The 13877-nt window shown below is 43.6% G+C and overlaps 1 pseudogene; it reads right to left on the bottom strand.

Moving 5' to 3' along the window:
* Window positions 1-597: 597 nt before the first annotated feature.
* LOC147456383 (endochitinase B-like) lies at window positions 598-2972 on the bottom strand (annotated as a pseudogene).
* Between the last annotated feature and the right edge of the window lie 10905 nt (window positions 2973-13877).

The following is a 13877-nucleotide window of genomic DNA, read 5'->3' as shown; positions in this document are numbered from 1 at the left end:
CCCAATTAACATTAGGGGATCTTGAAGGGCAGCAAGAGATTCCTAGATTTTGGTACGATCAGCCATCAAACCTCCAGCGTAGACCCCAACCAGTCTGGCATTAACCGGGTGAGAGATGAACGTTGAAAGGGGGTTGCTGGGGAAAAGAAGAGGGGAACATCCTGCCCTCACAGGCAGGCACGGAGGAGAAGGGTGGGCCAAGCCATAGCCAGACTCTGTGAGTCTGTGTCTGTTCCAGCTTCACTACTCTCTCTGTGTCTCCAAACAAAGGAAGTTGAAGGGAACTACTCTCTCTCGGAGGTGAATGGTGATTATTCTCTTGATTAGTGTCAACTACAAAAATAGTACCTTAAATCATGCACGGTCGAGTTTACCACATTCATACTAAGGTAACTGCAACTGTTGACAAAAAGTTACTTTTAACTGTAACTGTAACTTGAGCGTTGAATTACTAGGAGGAAAGTAGATCAGGTGCTGTGGAGGGCACTCCTGCTATTATATAAGCACTGCTGCTTGCTGAGTTACAGTTGAGCGGAAGAAGAAGCTTTTCTTCAAACTTGAGCATTTAATTACTAGGAATGATTCACACACATGAGATTAGAAAGAAGACGGGAAGAAACTATATTATACTTCATGGTGATCTACATTAACGATTGCGCCACGGCCAGGCAGCTAATTGGAGGTTGGGCAGTGGGACACTGGGAGTACGTGAGTCGTGCAATTAACAAAGAAACGGCATAGAGCGCAGCCCAGGTAGACGTGCTTCCATGCAATGACTAATTATTGTGCAATGCAGATGACTTAAGACAGATTATTGCATGCATGCAGATGACAACGTCACAGTACAGCTAGGTAGATCAGGCGCTGTGGAGGGCACTCTTGCTATTGCGCATGCCAATTAACTGAGTGGCTGCCAGCTGCTTGCTGATCTTAAGGGGGGTGGGGACGTGAGTAGTAGTACTGGCATTACGGCCAGTACCGTGGGTGAGGTTGTCATGGAGTGCCTTCATGATGGAGCGCGGATCCGAGTAGGGGAAATCGCCGGAGCACTCCCACAGGATGAGGCCCCCCAAGTCATGGTCCTTGATGTATTGCGCCTTGGCAATGATGGACTTCACGTTGTCGTAGCTGTCCAGCACCCGGTTTTTAGAGTCGAGGGCGTAGGGAGCCTTTGCCTCGTCATCCCACAACTCCAAGGAGTTGGCATCCCATGGCAGTTTTTTGTAATCCACGAGGCCTGGCTCCCAGGAAGTGTGGGGGGAGCCTCCCTGCGCCGGCATTGCCGTCCGTGTTGCCAAAGCCGCGCGAATAGAGCGCCCCACCGATGAAGATTTTGGCCGGAGGCACCCCGCGTGACAAGTAGAATTTAACGGCCTCGTCCACCGACCATACTCCATGGGAGCTAGGCATGAGGTTGGTGTGATGCGCTGACTTCGTCTCGCCCCAGTTGCCGTCGTGGAAGTCGTATGTCATCACATGAAGCTCGTCCAGCAGAGGCACTACCCGCTCGATGGGCCACTTAGCCTTCTCCGGCGCCGCAATACAGCAGAAGGCGATGGTGTAGCTGGGAAGGGCCATGCGCAGCGCCTGCAGCACCAGAATGAAGTTTTCACCATCCTCCTTGCGGACGGAGTTACCATCGTTGCCATAGTTGACGCCGTCGTCGCTCAGGTACTCCCAGTCGATGGAGATGCCGTTGAAGATGGGGTATTGGGTCACAAAGTTGGTGAGAGAGGTGACGAAGGTGGAGCGCTTCTCGGCGGTGGAAAAGGCGTCGGAGAAGGTGGCGGAGAGCGTCCAGCCGCCGAGCGCCAGCATGAAGTTGAACTCCTTGCCCTGGTCTTTGAGCAGCTTCTTGAACTGGCCGAAGAGGCCCAGATCCTCCGGCGGAGAATTCCAATTGTTCTGGGGATCCACGCCGTTGCCGTTGTTGAAGGGATTTTGGACGTCGGCCCATGGGTCGAAAAGGGCGATCTCGCCAGTGGTTTCCACTTTGACAAAGGCGTAGGAGATGTCGACCAAGTTGTCGATGGGCAGATCCTTGACGAAGTAGTTGCGGCCGTAGATGGACCAGTTGGTGAAGTAGTAGATGGCGCGTTTCCCTGTCGGGGTGGAGATGTTGGGGGTGGCCATAATTAAAATTATCTTAATGAAAGCTGTAATAGTAATCACGAAACTGTGCGTCTATGCTGCCACCCCGTCGCTTTTATAGGGCCGGGCAATGTGAATGACGGCTTCAAAGTTCAAGACCAACGTGTACATTGAGTGGGCCGCAGAGTCTGCTTGTATAGTACAATCGCTTTGCAGTATTCCACGTGCCACCAGCCAATCTATCACATTACGATGTCAGACTGATAGTACCTCCAGCTCTCTTTGTCATTAAATAACTCCCCTCGAGTACTTGAGAGTTGAGACCTCATAAATTAGTATTTCGGATGAGCACATTGTCCTTTATCTTTATCTTCGCAGAATTTCACACTACCACACTCTTACTCCAAGTCTCCCATGCTCAAAGCAAAGTGTTGGCAGATTGCAAGGCAAACTATGAAGCACCATTGAATAGTTGGACGAAGGCAACTCACCCAGCGAGGACTCTGCAAGAGAGGACTGAGGAAGTAGAAGGAAAGTTGGCAGGATTCATAATCCGCTGCGATCAAGCTCACGAGCTGATGCTTAGAATTGAGCAGCGAATACTGGGTTACTAGTGTGATTGTTGTTACCCTTGATGTTTTTTTGTTTTGGCCCCTCCTCTGTAAACTCCCTCGTCTGTCTTGGGGTTCATGGATGTAGTTTTATCAAAGTCTCTCTAAAACAGGTATGCTCTCTTTGGTAAATAAAAAGTTTAAAAGAATTGGCTTTCTAAAAGAAGCCTTAACACAGAGTTGATTATGCATACTTTCAATGTTTTCACTCATGATTGAGACTTGCCGTAAATGTTATTTCAGTTTTAAAAATATTAAGTGGAGATTTTTGTTTCACCTTTCATTTCACATCCTCACATGGCTTGACTTCTCTTGCATTCTATTCTTTTAGAATGCTCAAGTGAAGCCTCACCTTGCATAATTCTAATAGATTCTACACACACACACACACACACACACACACACACACACACACAATGGAACTATATCAATCAGAGCCCACTATATATGTGTACTGGGGGTCCACGTCGTTGCCGTTGTTGAAGGGATTTTGGACGTCAGCTAGTAGCTTCCACTTTCACAAAGGCGTAGGAGATGTCGACCAAGTTGTCGATGGGCGGATCCTTGACAAAGTAGTTGCCGCCGTAGATGGACCAGTTGGTGAAGTAGTAGATGGTGCGTTTCCATGTCGGGGTGGAGATGTTGGGGGTGGCCATGATTAAAACTATCTTAATGAAATACCCTTCGCTTGTTAAGAGTTGTATTAGTACTTACAAATACTATAGAAAGTGTGTGTCTATGCTGCCACCCCGTCGCTTTTATAGGGCCGGGCAATGGGAATGAAGGCTTCAAGGACCCCACCATGATCAGAGCCCCTCAACCGACATGTACATCAAGCACATGGGCCGTAGAGTCTGCTTGTACCGTACATTCTCTTTGCATTATTCTACGTGCTACAAGCCATTGACTTGACCATCGTTAGTACGATCAACCTGAGAGGTGATTAGTTTACTATCAATATATCACATTACGTTGATTGATAGTACCTCTAGCTCTCTTTGTCATTAAATAACTCCCCTCGACAATTTAAGAGTTGAGACCTTATAAATTAGGATTTAAGATGAGCACATTGTCCTTTATCTTCGTCTTCCCAAAATTTCATACTACCACACTCTTACATACTCCAAGTCCATCCTCTCTCTCTCTCTCTCTCTCCTCAACTTTTTAAGCAATATCTCTATTTTAAATATTTTTTGTTTTTATTAAAAAAAACAAAGAGAGCAGACCTCCCTCATATCTTCCTCAATTGTAGATACTCTATTAGGATCTTGACCCATTGGAAGAAGTTTTAGGGGTTTGGCCCTTAGAAAAACAGTGGCTCCTAGGAGATTCAATTAAAATCATCTCTTCATATTGGGCCAAAATCTGTTCCGAGCTCATTTGGATCATGTGGAAAGAGAGGTGTGCAGCATTATTTGAGGAGTCTTGCGAGACTAAAAGTCGGAGAATGCTTTTTATTGACTTCAATTTGCAGACATTTCAGCTAAATTTGGACCATTCTAGGATCTCCCATGCTCAAAGCAAAGTGTTGGCAGATTGCAAGGCAAACTATGAAGCACCATTGAATAGTTGGACGAAGGCAACTCACCCATCGAGGACTCTGCAAGAGAGGACTGAGGAAGTAGAAGGGAAGCTAGCAGGATTCATAATCCGTTGCGATCAAGCTCACGAGCTGATGGTCAAAATTGAGCACCGAATACTCGGTTACTAGTGTGATTGTTGTTACCCTTGATGTTTTTTTGTTTTGGCCACTCCTCCCTAAACTCTTGTATATTCCCTCGCCCGTCTTGGGGTTCATGGATGTAATTTTATCAAAGTCTTTCTAAAACAGGTATGCCCTCTTTGGTAGATATTTTTTTTTTAATAAAAAAATTGGCGTTCTGAAAGATGCCTTTAGAAAGAGTTGATTAGGCATACTTTCAATGTTTTCAGTGATGCTACTTACCTTTTATGTTATTTCAGTTTTAAAATATTAAGTGGATCTTTTTATTTCACCTTTCATTTCACACCCTCACATGGCTTGACTTCTTTTGCATTCTATTCTTTTAGAATGCTGAAGTGAAGCCTCACCTTGCATAATTCTAGTAGATTCTAGATACACACACACACACAGAGTCTTCTAGTATCGTACACTCTCTTTGCATTATTTCACATGCCACCAGCCGATGACTTGACCATGGTTAGTACGATTAACCTGAGAGCTCATTAGTTTACTATCAATAGTTAAAGCACATTACAATAATTGATAATTCCTTGAGCTCTCTTAAATAACCCCCCTCGATAACTTGAGACCTCATAAATTAGGACTTAAGATGAGCACATCGTCCTTTTTCTTTGACTTTTTTTGCCATAAAGTGCAAGAGAGATTTTACATCAGAAAGAGGACAAAGTTACATATATCTACTATATTCTCTGATAGTATCTCCAACCTAATAGTGAATCTTTACAAAACGTGGAGGCATACAAAACATTACCATAGGCTATTCGATTTTTGAAGTCAGGACTACACAATTCTTTTAATGATTCAGGGACTGCCACCCAAACTGCTACCCCCCGCGAACAAACTAATGACTTCCTGTAAATGGGTAATAAGCCTCAGTTCATTATCACACCGTCTCTTCAACTTCTCTCCATCTGATTTTCATTCATCAATCATTCTCTATAGATGCAAATAAGAACCATCCAAAAGAACTTTCTATTCTTTATTTAGTATATTAGCGCTATTGTTGTAGCTCATGCAGTACGTCATTAGCACTTTATAGTTTTCTTGATATATTCTACATTGTTCCAATTTGAGCTGATTAACCTGCATAGAAAAATGTGAAAAAAGCACTCTCAGACTTTTAGTCCTGTAAGCCTCATCAAAAGGACAACTATTCCATTCTTGCCAAATGATCCTCAAAAATTCCCCTCAGATCCTATTGCATACTACTGAGAAGAGAGTAGTTGAAGCAACTGTTTCTAGCTGGGAGTGAGCCCTAAACTACTTATAATAGGGGCTAAAATATATGTGTGAGTAGGACTGTTAATGAACAGGTGAGGTATATCTTCCTCAATTTGGTTACAAAACGCTTACAATTCCCTGCCCGCATGCCTGCAACCCATTTTATGAACTTTCCAAATAGCTTTATGCATGGTCAACCATAGCAGAACAGAGTGTTTGGCAGGGGTATTTGAGTGCAAGAGTTTGGAACTTAAAGTTACATTGTCTTCTATCCATAGATACACTCCACTTTCTATTGAGAGTAACATGTAAAGCTTCTTGCATAGCTGGGGGCAGGTTTGGGGGATTAGGAAGAGCACCACCTCCTGACCAGTATAGTGCCTTGGGTGAAGAGCCTGGCTGATTGGAGAGTGTCCACTTCATTTCTTCAGGGAACATGGCAGTTCGTGCATTGATAAGGGTCAACTCCCAGGGTTGAAGATGGAATCTGCAGAGTAATTCCATGTTGGATATCCACCTATGTTCTGTTATATGCCACAGACCTCTCCAAGTGATGATACCCTTTCTATGGATCCTTTTGGTTGTCCTAAGCTGTCTTTGATTGAGAGGGGGAACTGGGGGGAAAGACCACCATATAGACTCAGCTAATACGAGCTAAAAGCTATGTTTTGACTCCCAATTTATTCTCAGTAGCTTTCTGTATCTCTTCCAGGCATTCCAAAGTGACTTGAGCAGGTATGAGCGGTTTGATACCACATCAAAGGGCCCAAAGAAAATAGTGATCCAAGGTAGGTTTTTGAACCCCTGTCTTCCTTGGATTTGAAACCTGTTTAGGTTCCAAAATAGAAGTGAGGCCCATTCTTCCTCAGGTTGTTCTAGGGCTTTGAGAATGAGCTTTATTGCCACCTTGTTGGCCGAGTGATTTGAGTTGGTGAGACCCAGGCCCCCTTTCTCTTTAGGAAGACAACACACTTCCCATTTAACTTTAGCCAATCCTTTCTTAAGAGGGTCTCCTAACCAAAGAAAGTTCCTCCAAATCCTATTTATGTCTTTTAGCTGGGAATCTGGGGGCCTCCAGCAAGAGAGGAAGAAGAGTACATAGCATGAAATGTAGTTTTTGATGACCACAGTCCTTCCCGCCAAATTAGCTTGAAACCCAAGCCATCTATTAAGTTTAGAGTACAATTTGTCCATAATCCATTGCCACCTTTGTGCCATAGAGACTCTGACGCCAAAAGGTATTTCTATTAATCTAAAAATAGTTCCATTCTCGATAATGGATCACCCCTGCTCAGCCACCCAACTTGGCAGAGGGGAACGTGATGCTCTGATGCCTGTTTTGGAATGATTGATAGTTCTAACTCCTCAAAGGGTTGTTCTAGTATAGTTACTATAGAAATATTAACACATGGCTTCATCGCACTCAGTAGAGTTTTCGTAGCCAATGTTCTGTCGAGAGATTTGTGAGGTGGAACATTCAACAATTCATCAAAATGATGAGTAGCTACATCAACAATTTCCTTTGTCCTGGTCAGTGGAGGCCCATCCCCATGATGTAGTATTGTGAATTGTTGTCTGGCTTTATTGTGCTTCAATTTCTTATAGAACCCTTTGGATAAATCCGTACAATCAGTCAAAACCCATTACCTCACAACATCATGGCTTTTCTAGCACGATTGTGTTCCTCAGCAAAAACTACATCATTGGCTATCCTTAGTGCAACCAAATCAACTTGACACAGTGTGGTTTAAGCCAAAGTTGTGCAACAATTGTTTGCATTAGGAAAAATTTGGACTCTCAAAGGGGGCCTATAAGGAGGTTTGACTTTGCCTCTCTTGTCCAAAGTGGGCAACCCGGTGAAGTACATGAATGCTTTGTCAAAACCCTATCAACCAACATATCATTGGAAAGGTCTTGAAAGCAAGTTCTAAATCCCAAAAATCCAACAAAATTTGGAGTTGATTTGTAGAAGTTATGGCCTTCCACTGAAGCTAAAATGTGTGGAGAGATTCCATTTATAAGACGGAGTTGTCACATCAAAAAATGGAAACTTCTAGAATATAAAGAATTTGATGGCATGTTATATATCAATGGATAGATCTCCATGGGTACATTATAAATCCAAAAGGTCCAGAAGGTTTTGATTTTATTTGTAGAAACTCTACCGTGCACCTGATTTGAACAAGAGGGAGAAAGTCAACGTCCCCTCTCATTACGACCGACGTGCACATGTACATTGAGTGGGCCGCAGAGTCTGCTTGTATCGTACAATCGCTTTGCATTATTCCACGTGCCACCAGCCAATGACCTGACCATGGTTACTACGATCAACCTCAGACTGATAGTACCTCCAGCTCTCTTTGACATTAAATAACTCCCCTCGACAACTTGAGAGTTGAGGGGTCCACACCGTTGCCGTTGTTGAAGCGATTTTGGATGTCAGCCAGTGGCTTCCACTTTCACAAAGGCGTAGGAGATGTCGACCAAGTTGTCGATGGGTGGATCCTTGACAAAGTAGTTGCCGCCGTAGATGGACCAGTTGGTGAGGTAGTAGATGGTGCGTTTCCATGTCGGGGTGGAGATGTTGGGGGTGGCAATGATTAAAATTGTCTCAATGAAATGCCCTCCGCTTGGTAAGAGCTGTATTAGTAATTACAAATACTATAGAAAGTGTGAGTCTATGCTGCCACCCCGTCGCTTTTATAGGGCCGAGCAATGCGAATGAAGGCTTCAAGGACCCCACTCATGATCAGAGCCCCTCGACGGACGTGTATATTGAGCACATGGGCCGCAGAGTCTGCTTATACTGTACAATCGCTTCGCATTATTCCACGTGCCACAAGCCATTGACTTGACCATGGATAGTACGATCAACCTGAGAGCTGATTAGTTTACTATCAATCTATCACATTACGTTGATTGATAGTACCTCCAGCTCTCTTTGTCATTAAATAACTCCCCTCGACAACTTAAGATTTGGGACCTTATAAATTAGGATTTAAGATGAGCACATCGTCCTTTATCTGTGTCTTCCCAAATTTTATACTACCACACTCTTACGTACTCCAAGTCCATCCTCTCTCTCTCTCTCTCTCTCTCTCTCTCTCTCTCTCCAGTCTCTCTCTCTCCCCCCCTCCCCCCAACTTTTTAAGCAATATCTCTATTTTAAATATATTTGGTTTAAAAAAAAAAAACCAAAGAGAGCATACCTCCCTCATATCTTCCTCAATTGTAGATACTCTATTAGGATCTTGACCCCACTGGCAGAAGTTTTAGGGTTTTGGCTCTAATTAGCCAAACAGTGGCTCTTGAGAGGTTCAATTAAAATCATTTCTTCATATTGGGCCAAAATTTGTTGCGAGTTCATTTGGATCATGTGGAAAGAGAGGTGTATAGCGGTATTGGAGGAGTCTTGCGAGACTAAAAGTCTAAGAATGCTTTTTATTGACTTCAATTTGCAGACATTTCAGCTAAATTTGGACCATTCCAGGATCTCCCATGCTCAAAGCAAAGTGTTGGCAGATTGCAAGGCAAACTATGAAGCACCATTGAATAGTTGGATGAAGGCAACTCACCCAGCGAGGACTCTGCAAGAGAGGACTGAGGAAGTAGAAGGGAAGCTAGCAGGATTCATAATCCACAGTGATCAAGCTCACGAGCTGATGCTCAGAATTGAGCACCGAATACTCGGTTACGAGTGTGATTGTTGTTACCCTTTATGTTTTTTTGTTTTGGCCACTCCTCCCTAAACTCTTGTATATTCCCTCACCCGTCTTGGGGTTCATGGATGTAATTTTATCAAAGTCTTTCTAAAACAGGTATGCTCCCTTTGGTAAATATTTTTTTTTAATTAAAAAAATGGCTTTCTGAAAGATGCCTTAAGAAAGAGTTGATTAGGCATACTTTCAATGTTTTCAGTGATGATTGAGACTTACCTTAAATGTTATTTCAGCTTGAAAATATTAAGTGGATCTTTTTATTTCACCTTTCATTTCACACCCTTACATGGCTTGACTTCTCTTGCATTCTATTCTTTTAGAATGCTGAAGTGAAGTTTCACCTTGCATATTCTAGACACACACACACAGAGTCTTTTAATACCGTACAATCGCTTTGCATTATTCCACATGCCACCAGTCGATGACCTGACCATGGTTAGTACGATTAACATGAGGGCTCATTAGTTTACTATCAATAGTTAAAACACATTACAATGATTGATACTACCTTGAGATCTCTTAAATAACTCCCCTCGATAACTTGAGACCTCATAAATTAGGACTTACAATGAGCACATCGTCTTTTTTCTTTGCCTTTTTTTTGCCATAAAGGGCGAGAGAGATTTTATATCAGAAAGAGGACAAAGTGACAGTTATCTACTGTATTCTCTGATAGTATCTCCAACCTAATAGTGAATCTTTACACAAAGTGGAGGCATACAAAACATTCCCATAGGCTATTCAATTTTTAAAGTCAACACTACACATTTCTTTTAATGCTTCACGGACTGCCACCCAAACTGCTACCCCCTCATGAACTAACTAATGACTTTCTGTAAATGGGTAATAAGCCTCAGTCCATTATTACGCCGTCTTTTTAGCTTCTCTCCATTTGCTTTTCATTCATCAATCATTCTCTGTAGATGAGAATAAGAGCCATCCAATAGAACTTTATGTTGTTTATTTATATTTGTAAAAACTTTACCGTGCACCCGATTTGAACAAGAGGGAGAAAGTCAAAGTCCTTATAGGGCCCATTTGACACTACAACACGTTGTCAGGAGTTCTTGGAGCAAGAGATTGCGCATATGTACATACACATGCATGGTGCTTCAAATAAGGGATTGCCCAATTTCCATAGCCAGGTGGTTACGTGGGGCCCACGTGTGTACAGGTAGGACAGGGTATACATAGTGCAACGATTTTCACTATTATCAGTACCAGTGTGTTTTTTCTACAATAATGAGGAGTTGGTAGTGCGTAAAACTTCTCGAGGAAGCTATCCACAGGCCGACGACATGAGGTAAGCAGGTGCGTCAGATGGCATCTAGTGGCGTCAGGAGGGCGAACGGGGTCAATAATTGCACGCGGAGAAGTATGGACACGACGTGGGTGTTTACTTGTGATACTTATGCAGAAAGGTCATCATGAGGACCACTTTTTGGGGCCACTTCACGTGGTTGCGGAATGCATTATTTGGAAAAACTGAGTGCGAGGTGTGCGGATGATGCAAAAAGGTGACAACTATGCACTGCAAGGTCAGGTTTTTGTCTGTTAGGGGTCCGTTTGAGGTCATCTAAAAGGCCACGGGTGCTCAACTAAAAAAGCTAAGTGTGGGAACTGAAAAAACTGAGAGAAGATCAGAAAAAACGTGGAGAAGAGAGGAGGAACAGCCGCAAGTGTGTTTTTGCTCATTTTGGAGTCTGTTTTGGCCGTAAACTGCTCATTCGAGGTCGGATTTGAGCACTTTGACATTGTAGACTGGGGTTTTGGGCTGTTCCGGATGCAATGGCGCTCTCCATTTTGCCAAATTCCTCACATATTTTTTTCTTTTTTTTCTGTGTAATCTTCTCCGGTGAGTGAAGCCTCTGCTTAACTTTGTGGTTGTATCTGGTGTATTTCCTCCATACTGTGTAAACTATTTGCCCCATTGGTGTTGGGCTGAGCTTCATTGAGTCTAAAAAACAACAATTTGCCTCCTTTGAGCTGAATTGAGAGTGTGTGTGTGTGAGTGTGTATGTGTGAGTGTTGAGTGGGCAAGTGGGAAATCTCTCTCTTCTCACTCTGTTTGTGTGTTTCCTGTCTCGGCCAGGCTGGTTGTGTAAGCCGAGTGGTGCCCCATAATGTGTGTGTATCATCCCAAGAGTGTGTGTCGGGTCGTTATAGAGGTTTTCTTTGTGTTTCCATCCCGCTCACATTCTTTTGGCGCCCCCACGGAGGATCTTCTTCGAGTACCTTCTGCTTCGAGCTTCAAGCTTCGCGATTCGGGGCTACAGGTTACAGGGATAGGTACAGGTATAGGTGATTCACACAGGTACAAGTAGCTGGAGTACAGTGATATACTAGCAGTGATGTCACTTGCAATTGTTGTGGGTATGCATCACTTGGTGCCTGTTTGAGCGCATTGTCTGTTGGATTGTACGTTACTTGTGAAAAATACTATTGTACGCATTTGTGGAGCCATACTTGGTTGTATTTGGTAGTCCCAGCCATTTCTGAGACTTGGTCTGGAAGATAGTCATTTCTGAGACTTGACTATGCGCGAATTGCATTAGCCTTCGTTTGAGGGTAGATAGCGTATGGTTTTTATTGAGCTGGGGGATTCTCAAATGTGGAGATCCTTTCGGTGATACAGGTAGCTGGAGCACCCTTTTCGTGACCTCGCCATAGGCTATGTACTAGTGAGTCCTATTTGATGCTCAGGTTCTATTGCTGACAGTTTATGCATATATATACAGTCTATATTTTGGGTTCCTCCTGCTCTATTTCTGGGGGAACTCTGTCAAAATTTTTCCAAGTTATGATGGCTGGTTTCTTGGTCTTTTGAGCCATTTATGCTGTTATGCTGCTGAAATTTTGGCAAAATCAGAGGTTAAGTCAGGTGTGCCTTCTTGGAAGATTCATGGTTGGCTTTAATGGATGATCAAAATGGCCCTCAATTCACTCCTTTTCATTTAACTCAGAGAATCCAGATAAATGTTCATGTGTCCAGGAAGATTCTTTTCCAACAGCGCATAGTCTTTATGTTCGGGCCGAGAAGATTAAGAGAGATCGCGGAATGTCCTTTGCCTGTTGTAATTCCGATGATTAACTATGAAAACTCATTTGATGTGCATGTGTTTGTCCTTATCTAAAGTTGAGCTCTATTGAAGTTTGTGGGAATTGAGTCAACCAGAAGTTTTGGGTTCTTGCACGTGTGTTCAAAGGGGTTCTCAAAGCATCATAATTTGGGTAGCCATGGCTTTCTCTTATCCGGAGTTTCATGGAAGAAGTGATGAAGATGTGGAAGACTTTTTGGAAAAGATGGAAGTTGCCTGCATTAGCAACCAGATGCATGACGCTGCGCAAATGTTATGTCTTCTCCAAATTTGTTTGAAGAGTGATGCACGAGTTTGGTCTAAAGCATTTGAAGAGGAGTTGCATGTGGCTGATCCACCTGTAAGATTGAGTTGGGACAATCTACGGCATGGGCTAGAAGTGGAGTTTGTGAAGATAGAAGATCCTGACAAAGTGTGGCAAGAAGTACAAGGTTTGGTGCAGAAGGAAGGTGAGCCAGTAGATGAGTACATACGTAAGTTCTCATTGGCATGGGAGCGGATGTGCAAGGCCTTAGCACCACAGGTACCCCCGCCTGAGATGATGAAGAAGGACAGGTTCTTGGCTGGTCTTTGGGAGAATATACGCTGGAGAGTGGAGCTAAAGAATCCTAGGACATATGAAGATGCACTAGAGGTAGCAAGGAACAAAGAGTGGAAGTTGAGGAAAATGAGCCAGTTAGGGGTGGAGTCTTTGCCCATGAGGTCTGAATTTCAGCCTCTAGAGTCTTTACAAGGTCGCATATCAGGCGTTCATCATGAACCAATGGTTCCTGTTACTACTCAGGTTATGCCAGCAGTGGTCACTACATCGGTGCAAGATGATGGGCTAAGGAGAGACATGAGGCAAGTGGTAGATTTGATGAAGAATCTCAGCCTAAACATGCTAGGTCAAGTGGGAAATAATCAAGGTCGAGGGAAGTATGCAAATCAGTCAGGAGGTGAAGAAAGACCTAGGAATGGTGTTGGACAAAGCAATGGTAGGTTTTGGAGGCAGACGCCCACATGTTATAATTGTGGAGAGTTGGGTCACATCAGCCCGCAATGTGATAAGCCACCAAGGATGGGGGGGGGACATGTATCCATTGCCAAGACAGGTGCTAACTAGGTAAAATGATTATGGCATCGAAATTAAGGGAGACGAAGGAACCAGTGGACTGACCCAGGAGGAAAAGGGAAAGACAAAAGTGCTAAGTGTAGTCACCTTGGAGAAGGCATCAAAGCTAGAGGATACATTAGTGATGCCTATTGGGAAGAGGACCACGGAGGATAAGGAAGGAAGAAGTGCCCCAGGTCCTAGTAAGAAGAAAGGAAAGAGCCATGAAGGTGAGGATGTCAAGGCCGAGAGGAAAAGGAGAGCTCGTCGAAAGTTTCATGTTTCAGATTTTTCACTAGGGGATGGGCAATTAAGCTATGA

The sequence above is a fragment of the Adiantum capillus-veneris genome, chromosome 6, assembly GCF_014529385.1.
Source record: "Adiantum capillus-veneris isolate H3 chromosome 6, ASM1452938v2, whole genome shotgun sequence".
In the NCBI taxonomy this organism is placed as follows: domain Eukaryota; kingdom Viridiplantae; phylum Streptophyta; class Polypodiopsida; order Polypodiales; family Pteridaceae; genus Adiantum; species Adiantum capillus-veneris.
The sequence above is the reverse complement of the archived record's forward strand: the minus strand, read 5'-3'. Positions and strand labels throughout refer to the sequence as shown.